Source organism: Tupaia chinensis, unplaced genomic scaffold (genome assembly GCF_000334495.1).
Source record: "Tupaia chinensis unplaced genomic scaffold, TupChi_1.0 Scaffold000452_1, whole genome shotgun sequence".
In the NCBI taxonomy this organism is placed as follows: Eukaryota; Metazoa; Chordata; class Mammalia; order Scandentia; family Tupaiidae; genus Tupaia; species Tupaia belangeri.
In genome coordinates this window covers 1,229,952-1,242,005 of record NW_006159959.1, presented here as the reverse complement: position 1 = coordinate 1,242,005, position 12,054 = coordinate 1,229,952, and positions in this window count along the sequence as shown.

The window sequence follows — 12,054 nt, the reverse complement described above, 5'->3', positions numbered from 1 at the left end:
GCCAAACGACTGTCTATTATGTGGGAGCCCAGCGACATAGCCATTATGCTAACTGCTGGTTCCCTCTCATTCTTTTTTTTTTTTTTTTATGTACATATGCACTCTAAAAAGTAGTGAAAAGATAGTGAAATTCAGATATTTATCATATTAAGGAAAACTTAAGTATATATTGTGTGTTTTTCCGATTGAAATAAAATAAGAGTGATTCATTAGAAATTCATGACACATACTTCAACCACAGCATAAGGAACAACTAGAGTTTTTTCTGAATTAAATGAATTCCTTATGACTTACAAAACTTCCCCTGAAGTAGACTTCCAAAAACATTGGATGTTTATTTGCCAAACAATCCTTTCTTGCATGGCTTCTTACTTATTTAGGATTATTATGCATATTTAGAATACTTAAAATTATACAACGGTTTCTGATTCAAGATATTTTTATTTTTAAATTAAATTTAAATTTATTTATTTACATTTATTAAGACACAAACTTTTTCCAGTGAAATATTTTGAGGCAGAAGAAAGAGAAGAATGAGGAGGAAGACGAGGAGAAAGAGAATAAAAATGAGAATGAGAATGTGAACAACATAGAGATCAAGAACAAGGACAAATGAAATTTTTTTTTAAATACAAAAATAATTATGTATTTTTTTCAGTGTATATAGTGGAACAGGAAGACAGGAAGACAGGAAGTATAATCTCTAGATAACCTCTTTTCAATGAGATATTATATGGACAGAGAGTGTATTCACCTGGGTTCTCTAGAGAAACAGAATTCTGGTTCCTAAATTTTTTCTAATGGTTTTTGATATAGAGTATGTACACTCACCAGAGAGAGACACAGAGAGGGAAAATGAGAAATCACCCACCATTGGGAATGGAGAGGCCATGATCCCTTCTCTTCCATTATCCTCATGTGATTTTGGGCACCCTCACACAAGTGCCCAGTGTATTTCTCAAGTCACCTCGTCCAGCATTCTACTTGGCCATGTAGGATCCAGCCTCCTTAACCACAGTGCCAGCTCCTGGTCCTATTTCTCAGATTTTAACTATTTATTTATTTATTTACCTACTTAGAGATTTTTGCTACAGGGTTTGAGCACTCTCCGGAGAGCCAGAGCCAGAAGGCAAGAAATCAGCCTCCCTCCCCCACTCAGGGTGATGGTCAAACCTAAACCCCTTCTCCTCCAATCTCCTCTTGGGATTCTGGGCACACATGCACATGCGCCTGGCATGAATTTGAAGCCACTGAATCTGTCACTTGAACCATGGAAAGCCATGTGGGAGCCCAGCAACATAATCACTGGGCCATGTGCTGGTCCCAAAGGAGCAATCTTTTTAAAACAATTATTTGATTTAACTCTATTTATTTATTTTAATTTGACCAGAGAGGGACAAAGAGAGAGGTGAAGAAGGAGAGGGAAAGTGAGAAAGCAAGCCGCCAGGTCTGGAACTCGAATCACATTGGGCCATGTGGGCATCCAGTGCCCTTAACCACCTTGCCACTTGCCAGCCTTGGGGCAATTATTTTTAACATGTCCCTTGCCATGAGAAATAGGAGTGAAATGTATTAATTTGCCTATGACATATAGAACATTATCTGTGTTTTCAACAACTTTGTTCTGTCTCAACAAGCATGTTATTCCGCTATTTATATCCTGTCAGAGAACTACGGTGAATTTTAATTATGGATAAGCAAGTATCTGTTCCATTTTCAGGAGAAATGTTTTCAGGAAATCAGTTATGGAAAAGTCACATGTCTACAATTTGTTTATCTATTTCATCACCAAATATTAATATTCATACATGGTTCTTATTTTCCAGGAACAGTATCAAATGCTTTCAACTTTTTTTATGTGCAACTGTAGAATAATGACCTTTCTTTATTATCATCTCAACCAAGAGAAAATGGTCCCCAAAATATATTATTTTGTGAATAAATTTAATTAATCCCCCCATTTAAACTATTGATTGACCCAAATATCTACATACATGTTTGATGGATGCGTCCACAAATATGCAATTGAATGAAGTTTGTTAAATTGAATAATTCCAGGTTTACAAATTCCTGACCTTCAAAGGAATTCGGTAACTCTTTAAATAAGATTGTTTCAATGAATACTATGAATTACATATATTATTTAGAATACATGTTCCCCCAAAAGTTCTTGCTATAGTATATGTTTACACCTCTGATTGACTATATAAGAAACTACTATGGTATTTACAATTTGAAGCACTGATGATTTTTAAAAAATATTTATTTTTACCTTTTGAATTTTGCACCAGAACCAAATTTGAAACCTATAGTATAGAATTCAATTTGCTGAATTGAATGATGTAAGTGATGTTCTGTTTAAGATTTGTTTTTAAGGACCAGCAGGTGGCATAATGGTAAAGGTGCTGGACCTCCACTTGGCTGATGATGGTATGTATGAGTCCTGGACCTGGTAGTCTGAAAATCACACAAGGCACATGTGTGTATGTGCCCAAAATCCTAGGAGAAGAATAGAGGAGAGGGATTCTGGTGTGATTCTCTCCCCTGGGTGGTGATTTCTTACTTTCCTTTTCACTGTCTCTTTGTCTGTCTCTGGTGAGTGCATCCACTCTGTGGCAAAAAAAAAAAAAAAAAAAAAAAAGAAAAAGATTGGTTTTTAATAAAATTTATATTGATTAGTATGTAAAAAAAAATTATGTTCAATCCTGACAATTCTACAATATGCATGAAGATCTTATACTAAATGAAATAAACCAGATATAGAATACTGTATGGATTCCACTTACAGAATATGAAGTATTTAATAAATATAGAGTTTCCGCTTGTTAATATAAAAATTGTTCGGACACTTTTATGGACAACCATGAGAAAGTACTTAATGAAATAAAACCATATATCTGAAAATGATCAATATAGTAAATTTCATATTATGAAAATTTTACTACGATAAAAAATAAGACGTAGCATTTCTATGAAAATTACATTAAGAGACAACCATTCTCCAGGACAACGTGCAAATGACCAAAACCCATGAAAAAATGCTAAACATATCTTATCATAAGAGAAATGCATATCAAAACCACAATGAGATGCTACTAAACCCCAATCAAAATGGCTATGATTGAAAAAATAAAGAATAACAAAAGCTGTTGGTGGGAATGTAAATTACTACAACCACTGTGGAGAACAATATGGAGGTTCCTCAAAAACCTACAAACCTACAATAGAACTATCATATAACCCAGTATTTACCCTAAAGATGGGAAAGCACTGAATTGGAAAAACATTTGCCAATCTGTGTTCATTGCAGTTGCAGTATTATTCACAATTGCTAAGACTTGGAATCAACCCAAATGCCCAAGAATAAATGAATGGACTGAAAAAATGTAGCCTATACATATATATGGAGTACTACTCAGTAATAAAAAATAATGAGACACTGATATTTGATATAAAGCGGATGAACATAGAAGATTGAATGCTAAGTGAAGCAAGCCAGGCTATACAAAATAGACGTTACATGTCCCCACTCGATTTAAGTGGAATATGTGCACTCTATAGTAGAAAATGAAAGATGAGATAAAACAGCATGAAGGACAACTGTAGATACCAGAGGTAATATAAGAGGAAAAGAATATTTTGGTACCTTCTTAAAAACTTTTAGCTTCTTGGGACCAGCAGTTAGCGTAATGGTTATGTTGCTGAACTCCCACTTGACCACAGTTCAAGTCCCAGACCTGGTGGCATAAACTCACGCCGGGCGTGTGTGCGTGTGTGCCCAAGATCCTGAGAGGAGAATGGAGGAGAAGGGATTGTAGCATGGCCATCCCCCCTGGGGGGTGATTTCTCGCTTTCTATCTCTGTCTCTCTCTGTCTGTCTGGTGAGTGCACATGCCCTATAGCAAAAATCTCTCTCAAAAAAAGAAAAAAATTTAGCTTCTTCTTCATTTAGACCTATAGACGAGAAAAATGAGAGTACATATGAATTTAAATTACCACCATTCCTACCACGGTTTTAGAAAAATCTCTGATTCTAATCAATTTTTTTTATGGGAGAAAAGGTATGTGGAGTGAAGAAGAGGAAATAACTGTCTACTTACAGTGCAGAGGTGGACACTCATCAATTAGAAGGCCAGTACCTCAACAACCCATGCAAAAACACAGTAATCACTTTCAAGTGATTAGCTGGTATGATACTAGTTTGCCACCCACCTCATATATTTATGTTGACTATATTTGTATAGGTGTATTATTTCATGGATTTAACTAACATTTAAAATATTTTAATCCTAAAATTACATTTTTTAATTAAAATATCTGGTGAATATTTAGAAGTATTGTGTTACCTTAAACAGTATTTTTATTGTCCTGCCAGTTGGCAAACTCATTGTACCAGAAAATGAAGTTGTAATTGAGACTCATTATTTTGTCTTCATTATGAGAGGAGAACAATCGCTATTGAGTTTGTTCAAAAAAGAGTTGCAGATTTAGCACACATCACCCATTCCTATGCAAGAGGAACACTTTATTAAAATAATTGTCTCTCTTTTCAACATGACCCTCAGTATTTACTTCTTTGCCTAAAGTGATAGATTGTGTCTGCAAAGTTGAAGTTGTTGTATGTATTTGTTCTGCTAATGAATGCTAAAGAAAATCTGACACCTTACCAGAGACCTTGTTGGCCACAAGTGGGAGCTATTTTTGTGTGGTCCTGTATATTCTGGAATGGTAGGCCTGATGCTCTTGCAACAGTCTTCAAGTACTGTGACTAATCACATATTTTTTTCCCAAATGTGTAACTAGTCAATAATTGTGTCTTTGTTGAATAAAAATGTTATATATTAATAAGAATAAGCAAGTTATATGGATTGTGGAAAAACAGGTGCAGATACAATGCTGCTTAGGAAGAGGTTCCTGCATGTTCTTTGTTTTGTTTCTTTTTTCCCATTGATAGATACAATTGCATGTGTTTGCCACTCACAGCATATAGTTTTGAAGTATGTATACATTTTTAAATGTGTTCAAATAAAACCTCAAGGGCTGTTATAAAGGTTTCGTAGTATGCATACAAATTGAAATGTAATTATTAAAAGGGTTGGGAAGATAATAAGCTAAATTATGAATTTTAAATTTACTTATTTTTCTTCTATTTCTCTTAAAGACAAATTTAGTCTTTCAGAGGGCCAGATGAGACACATCACTTATTTTCACCCCTTATTCTTCCTCATTTCCCTTTTCACCATATTCAATAAATTGCTCAATCCTATGTGTCTTTGTATAAAATAGTCTTTAAACATCTTTTTTAAAATCCTGAAGTAAACACTGCTCTTCTTATGTATCACTTTAGGATGTCATATTTTTTTCTTGCTTACAAACTCTATTCCTCAATTCATTCTTTAGTTTGGTGGTATAGTTATATCTTCAGAATAAACATTTTTCATGATATATTCCTCAGTTGAAGGAAAAAAGTTTGTCTCTCTACATAATGAGAATAAAATATGAATTTCTGAGCATAACCTATTGCTTTGTAATTGATATGAACACAATCCCTTCTCCTCCATTCTCCTCCTAGAATTTTGAGTATGCACACACAAATTCCTGCTGTGACTTCCAAGCTGGCAAGTATCTGACTAGAACCACAGTCAGCCACCTGAGAATCCAATACCTCATCTACCACGTCATCTGTTGGTCCCAATGACAGTTACACTTTACAAACCACAATTTTATTTACCATGTGTACTATGTTACATAATTTTTAAATTTTTCAGCAAAATCTATTAATTTGTTTTAAGGGTACTAATATTTTCTGTTTTGTTTACAGTCATCTTTTTAAAATGAGGTACTACTTTTTTATTTTAATTGGTTAACGTTTTTAAGGAACATCTTCTGTTACTGTTAATGCTATAAACACTGGGGGTCAGAAGACAGTGTGGCGGTTAAGGTGGCTAGATCCCACATGACTGAGTGCACAATTCACGTCCCAGATCCACTGGCTTAAAAAGCACTGAGTGCATGTGCAAATCCTGAGAGGAAAAGAGATTGTAGCATTACCATTCCCCCACAACAGGTGCTTTCTCACTCCCCCCACCTCTTTGTCTCCAGTGAGTGTATATGCCCTATGACAAAAAGACAAACAAAACAAAACAAAAATAAAAAACACTTGATTATCTCTACAAATATAAACTGCTTTGTAATTGTAAACTAAATGTTCTTCTTTTGAGAATCATAGAGCTCAAATTTTTAAATTAATTCCAGTCATTTATCATGTAAGAAAGTGAGTCCAGCCACAATATCACAGTATCAGGGGAACAGCTGAGCAATGATGGGAATATGTGTTAAGGCTCTGGGTTCAAGTCCAGGGTCTACCTCAACATGCTAGACATGCCTGGGAGGTTAGATGGCAGTGGGGTACTGGTAAGTGATTCTGCAGGTGGAGATCATGGCATGAAGATTTTGTCAAGGAATCTGTTTCTCTCTATTTCTGTGTCTCTGGAAACAAACTTTATTTATTTATTTAATGGAGAGGTTTTTGTTACAGGGCTTGTGCACTCAACGGAAAGACAGAGAGAGACACAGAAACAGAAAGTGAGAAATCACCTACCAGAGGGCATGGCCTTGCTGCAATCCCTTCTCTAGTCTTCTCCTCTAGGGATCTTGGGCACACACACACGTATGCGCCCGGAGTGAGTTTAAGCCACCAGGTTTGAGACTTAACTGTGGTCAACTACATGGCAGTCCAGTGACAGCCATTATGTCAACTGCAGGTCCCTGGAAACAAACTTTCTGAGTAAACTTTTCTGTCACTGTGTTTGAAATAAATCATGCAGCATCTAAACACTGATGACTTTCAGAGTAGCATTACCAAAGTTTGTTTCAAGAGAATCAACCATGCCACATGTCAGGAGCTCAGTTGAGCTGCCAGGTGTCAAAGTAGCCAATTAAGCAACAATCCAAAAATAAAAGATATAAATAAGCCTTATAATAAGCCCTTAATCACTCACTGCCATGGTATGAGCAAGAAGGTGAAAGCAAAGAAAGCACTGGCTCCCTCTCCTCGAGAGCCTGCCTGTGCCATCTGCCTGCATGAAATGGTGAAAAGTGGAGAGTCCAAGGAGCAGCACCAGCTTGGGGATCAGCATGAGGGTGGAAATGGTGGAGAGTGAGGTAGAAGGAGTAGAGGTGGAAAAGCACTGGCTACTGAATCACATTGTGAGATGCGCCTTCAAAGTTTCTTTCTCCCCATAATGAGACCTGAGATATAGGAGCCTGAAAAAGATCTCTGCATAAAGCCTCAGATAAAGAGATGGAGAGTTGAAGATGATTGGGCTAGCCTGGTCAGGAGGCCTGTTCCTTCACTGCAGCTCCACTCAGAGACAGCAGTGCTCTGACTGTACACCCAGATCTATGTGGAGAGGGCAGCTTTTCCTTTTAGATCTGCTGGGCAACGTGGTTGTAACTGCCTAAATATCACCTACAGATTTAACCAGGACCTGGTCACTTCACCATAGTAATGACAGTAATAACAGTGTACGCTTGTGTATTGTTCATTATATCCCAGGTATTGCCCTATGCACTTTAACTATCTGAATTCCTTTAGTCCTCATTACAACTCTACAGATGTGCTACTAATATTAATGCACTATTACTAATAAGGAAACTCTGATTCTGTGAAGAAGAGCAACTTGCTCAAGGTCATAGAGCCAGCAAACAGGGAACTTCAAAGACCATACTTGAAATTTCTTAAGGAACTCAATATATTTTCTTTTTTTTTTTTTTGAAATTTAATTTAATTTTAATTTCTTTTATACATTCAATCGTGTATGTCACTTATCTTGTAAATGCTCCAACTTGAATACATTTCTCATCAGTCCAGTCGACAATACCATACACACCATCATCAACAGATTAAATAATCCATTTTTCTGTTCCACAAATGTCTAGCCTCTCCATTTTTCTCCTTAATGTCTTTCTTCAAACTCTCTACCTTCTCCCACTCTCTTCCCACATTATATCTGATATCCAAATCCATTTTCTATATTTCTACATCCTTCAGTCATTCAGTTTCAGCCATAGAGTGTAGACTGTATATATTAAGTGGAAACATACAATGTCTCTCCTGCATAGCCTGGCTTGCTTTACTCAGCAGTAAATTTTCCATATTCATCAATTTTCTGTCAAAAGCCAGGATCTTGTTGATTTTTATGTCTGAGTAGTATTCCATAGAATATGTATGCCACACTTTTTCAATCCATCCCTCTGTTGGTGGACATTTCGGTTGGTTCCATATCTTAGAAATTGTGATTAATGCCACAATAAACATCTATGTGTAAGCACTTTCCCGACAAAGGATTCTTCTGTACTTTGGGTAGATACCAAGGAGTGGGATTGCTGGATCATATGGTAGTTCTATTTGTAGAACTTTGAGGAATCTCCAAATTGTTCTCCACAGTGGTTGGACCAATTTACATTCCCACCAGCAGTGTGGGAGAGTTCCCCTTTTATCACATACCTGCTAGCATTTACCAATTTTTTTTTTTTTAATCTTAGTCATTCTGACTGGGGCTAGGTGGTATCTCATTGTGGTTTTGTTCTGTATCTCCCCTATGATAAGAGATAGTGAGCATGATTTCATATACCTTGTGGCTATTCATATATCTTCCTTAGAGAGTTGTTTTTTCAGCTCATTCATCTTTTTCCAGGTGATCTGCTTGAGTTCCCTGTGTATTCTGTTTATCAATCCCTTATCTAAAGGGTACTTTATAAAAATATTTTCCCATTCTGAGGGCTTACATTAATCTGATGTAATCCTGTTTGTGTATTTTGGGGATTATTGCATATGATTTGGGGGTCTTATTTAAGGTTTTGCCTACCCCAATTACTCCCAGAATTTCCCCAGTGTTTTCCACCAGTAGTTTTATAGATTGAGGTCTTAGGTTTAGATCTTTGATCCACTTTGAGTAGATTTTTGTCAATGGTAAAAGGTAGGGGTTTAGATTCATCTTTCTGCAGTTGCATATCCAGTTTTTCCAGCACCATTTGCTAAAGAGGTTTTCCTTTTCCCACTGGATTGACTGGCACCCTTTGTCAAAAATCAGGTGGCTGTATGTACTGGAGTTTATTTTGGGGGTGTCTATTCTGTTCCATTGGTCCATATGTCTGTTTTGGTGCCAATACCATGCTATTTTATTATCACTGTTTATACTATATTTCTGGGTCTGGGAGTGAAATGCTTCCCACTCCACTCTTCTTGGAAATGAGTGTTTTGGCAATATGAGGTCTTTTATGATTCCATAAAAATTCTATGACTGTTTTTACTGGATCTTAGAATAATATCTCTGGTATTTTGATTATTTTAAATATGTGATTAATTTGGATAGAATTGCTAGTTTGATTATATTTATTCTTCCAATCCAGGGACATGGGATGTCCTTCCACTTTTTTGTGTCACTATCATTTTTTTTTAAATTTCTCATAGTTTTTCTTGTGAAATTCTTTAACTTCTTTGGTTAGATTTATTTTTAGGTATCTTATACTTTTTGTGGCTAAGGTTAATGTAATTATTCTCTTCAATTCTATCTCAGTCTGCCTGCTGTTTTTACATAGAAATGCTACATATTTATGTGTGTTGATTTTATATCCTGCAACCATATTGTATTCATTTATTACTTCCAGGAATTTTTTTCATGGATACTATTGGGTATGTTGTGTATCCAATCAGGTCATCTGCAGATAGAGATAATTTCACCTCTTCTTTTCCTTTTGAATGCCTTTTATTTTATTATCTTTCTTGATTGCATTGGTGAGGGCTTCCAGTACTATATTGAAAAGGAGTAACAAAAGTGGGCATCCTTATCTTGTATCAGTTTTTAGGAGAAAGGCTGAAAGCTTTTGTGGAGGTTTCACAAAATGAATTTGAGAAAGTTCCAACATTTTGAATCTTTAGAAATAACTTGAGTATAAGGGAGGTTAACTCTTCTTTAAAAGTTTTGTAGAATTCAGAGGTGAAGACATCAGGACCAGGACTTTTCTTTGTTGGGAGATTATTTATTACTGATTCTATTTCCTGGCTTGTTATAGGCATCTTCAGTCTTTCTATTTCCTCCTGACTCAATATTGGTAGATAATATGTGTCCAGGAACTTGTTCAACTCATCCAGGTTTCAGGTTTTCTTGTTTGTTGACATATAGTTGTTCATAGTATCCTCTAATGATGTTTTATATTTCTATTATGTCTGTTGTTAAATTGCATGCTTCATTGCAAATTTGATTTATCTGGTTCCTTTATCTCTTCTTAATTAGTCTAGCTAGTGGTGTGTCCCTCTTGTTTATCTTTTCAAAGAACCAGCTATTGCTTTCATTTATTTTTTGTATTTATTTTAGTTTATTTTCTACTTCCCTTATTTCTGCTAGAATCTTTGTTATTTCTTTTGTCCTGGATTTCTTTGGTTGTTGTTGCTTCTACAACTCTCTGAGGCATGATGTTAGGTGATCCATTTGCCTTCTTTCCATCTTCCTCTTATGTGCACTAATTGCTATGAACTTCCTTCTTATGACTGCTTTTACAAGTGTGTCAAAGATTATGAAAACTCGTATAATTGTTATCATTGGCTTCCACGAATCTTTTGATTTCAGTATTTATTTCTTCAGTAGTTGTAAAGTCATTCAGGTGTAGGTTATTTAGTTTCCATCTATCTGGTTTTTTTGAGGATTTTTCCTGAAATTTATATCAAGTTTAATATCATCATGGCTGGAGAAGATACTGGATATAGTTTCTATCCCTTTGAATCTGTAAAGGCTTGCTTTGTGCCCTATCATGTTGTCAGTCTTTGAAAAGGTTCCATGTAGGGGTGAGAAAAAAGGTGTATTTCATAGTTTTGGGATGGATGATTTAATAGATGTCTATTAAGTTCATTTGATTTATGGTATCATTTAGATCCTTTGTATCTTTGCTTATTTTTGGTCTAGATGATATGTTCAGAAGAGATAGTGGGGTGTTGAGATCCCCAACAATTATTGTGCTGCAGTCTATTTCTCTTTTTAGCTCTAACAGTCTTTCCTTCATGTATTCAGGTGCTCCTGAGATAGATGCATAGATATTTATAAGGGTTATATCATTTGGATGGATTAGCCCTTTTGCTACTATATAATGCCCTTCTTTGTCTCTTTGTACTGTTTTTATTTTCATGCCTATTTTGTCAGAAATTAGTATTGCAACTACAGCTCTTTTTTTTGATTCTGTTTGTATGGAATGCCTTTTTCTAACTCTTCACTTTTACTCTATGTAAGTCTAATTCCATGAGATGCACTTCTTGTAGGCAACAGATAGAGGGTTTCTGTTTTTCTATCCATTCAGCCAGTCTGTGTCTCTTGATTAAACATTCAATATTATTATCGATATTTCTGGGATTGTCCCTACCTTTAAGTTGGCCATTGTCTTGGTTGTCTTTTACTCTCTTATTTCTGTCTGTTAATTGTTTAGTTTTTCTGGAACAGGACTCTCTTCAGAGTTTCTTGAAGAGCTAGTATAGTGTTGGCAAATTCTTTTAGAATTTCTTTGAGAAGATTTTATTCTATTTTTTTTCCCATATGAAGGATAATCTTGTTGGATAAAATAATGTTGGATGAAATTGTTTCTCTCTTAACACTTTCAATATGTCTTCACAACCTTTCCTTGCTTACATTGTTTCCATGGAAAAGTCTGGTGTTAGCCTGATGGGATGATCTTTATAAGTCACTTAACATTTTTCTCTTGTCAGTTTTAGTATCTTGTCTATAACTGTGGTTTGGGCTAGTCTGTCTAAGACGTATGTGGAGAGGATCTTCTTGGGTTGATTCTATTTGGGTCTCCCTGTAATTTTTGGGTCTAGATGTTTGAATGCTTCTCTAGACTTGGAAGGTTTTCTTCCAGGATTTCATGGAATTGATTTTCAATGTCCTTGTTAGTTTATTCACCTTCTGGTATATCAATTATTTGGATGTTTGGACATTTAATGAAATTTAGTATTTCTCTTATGTTATCTTTTTTGGTTATTTTCTCTGTCTTTTTGGTGTTTTT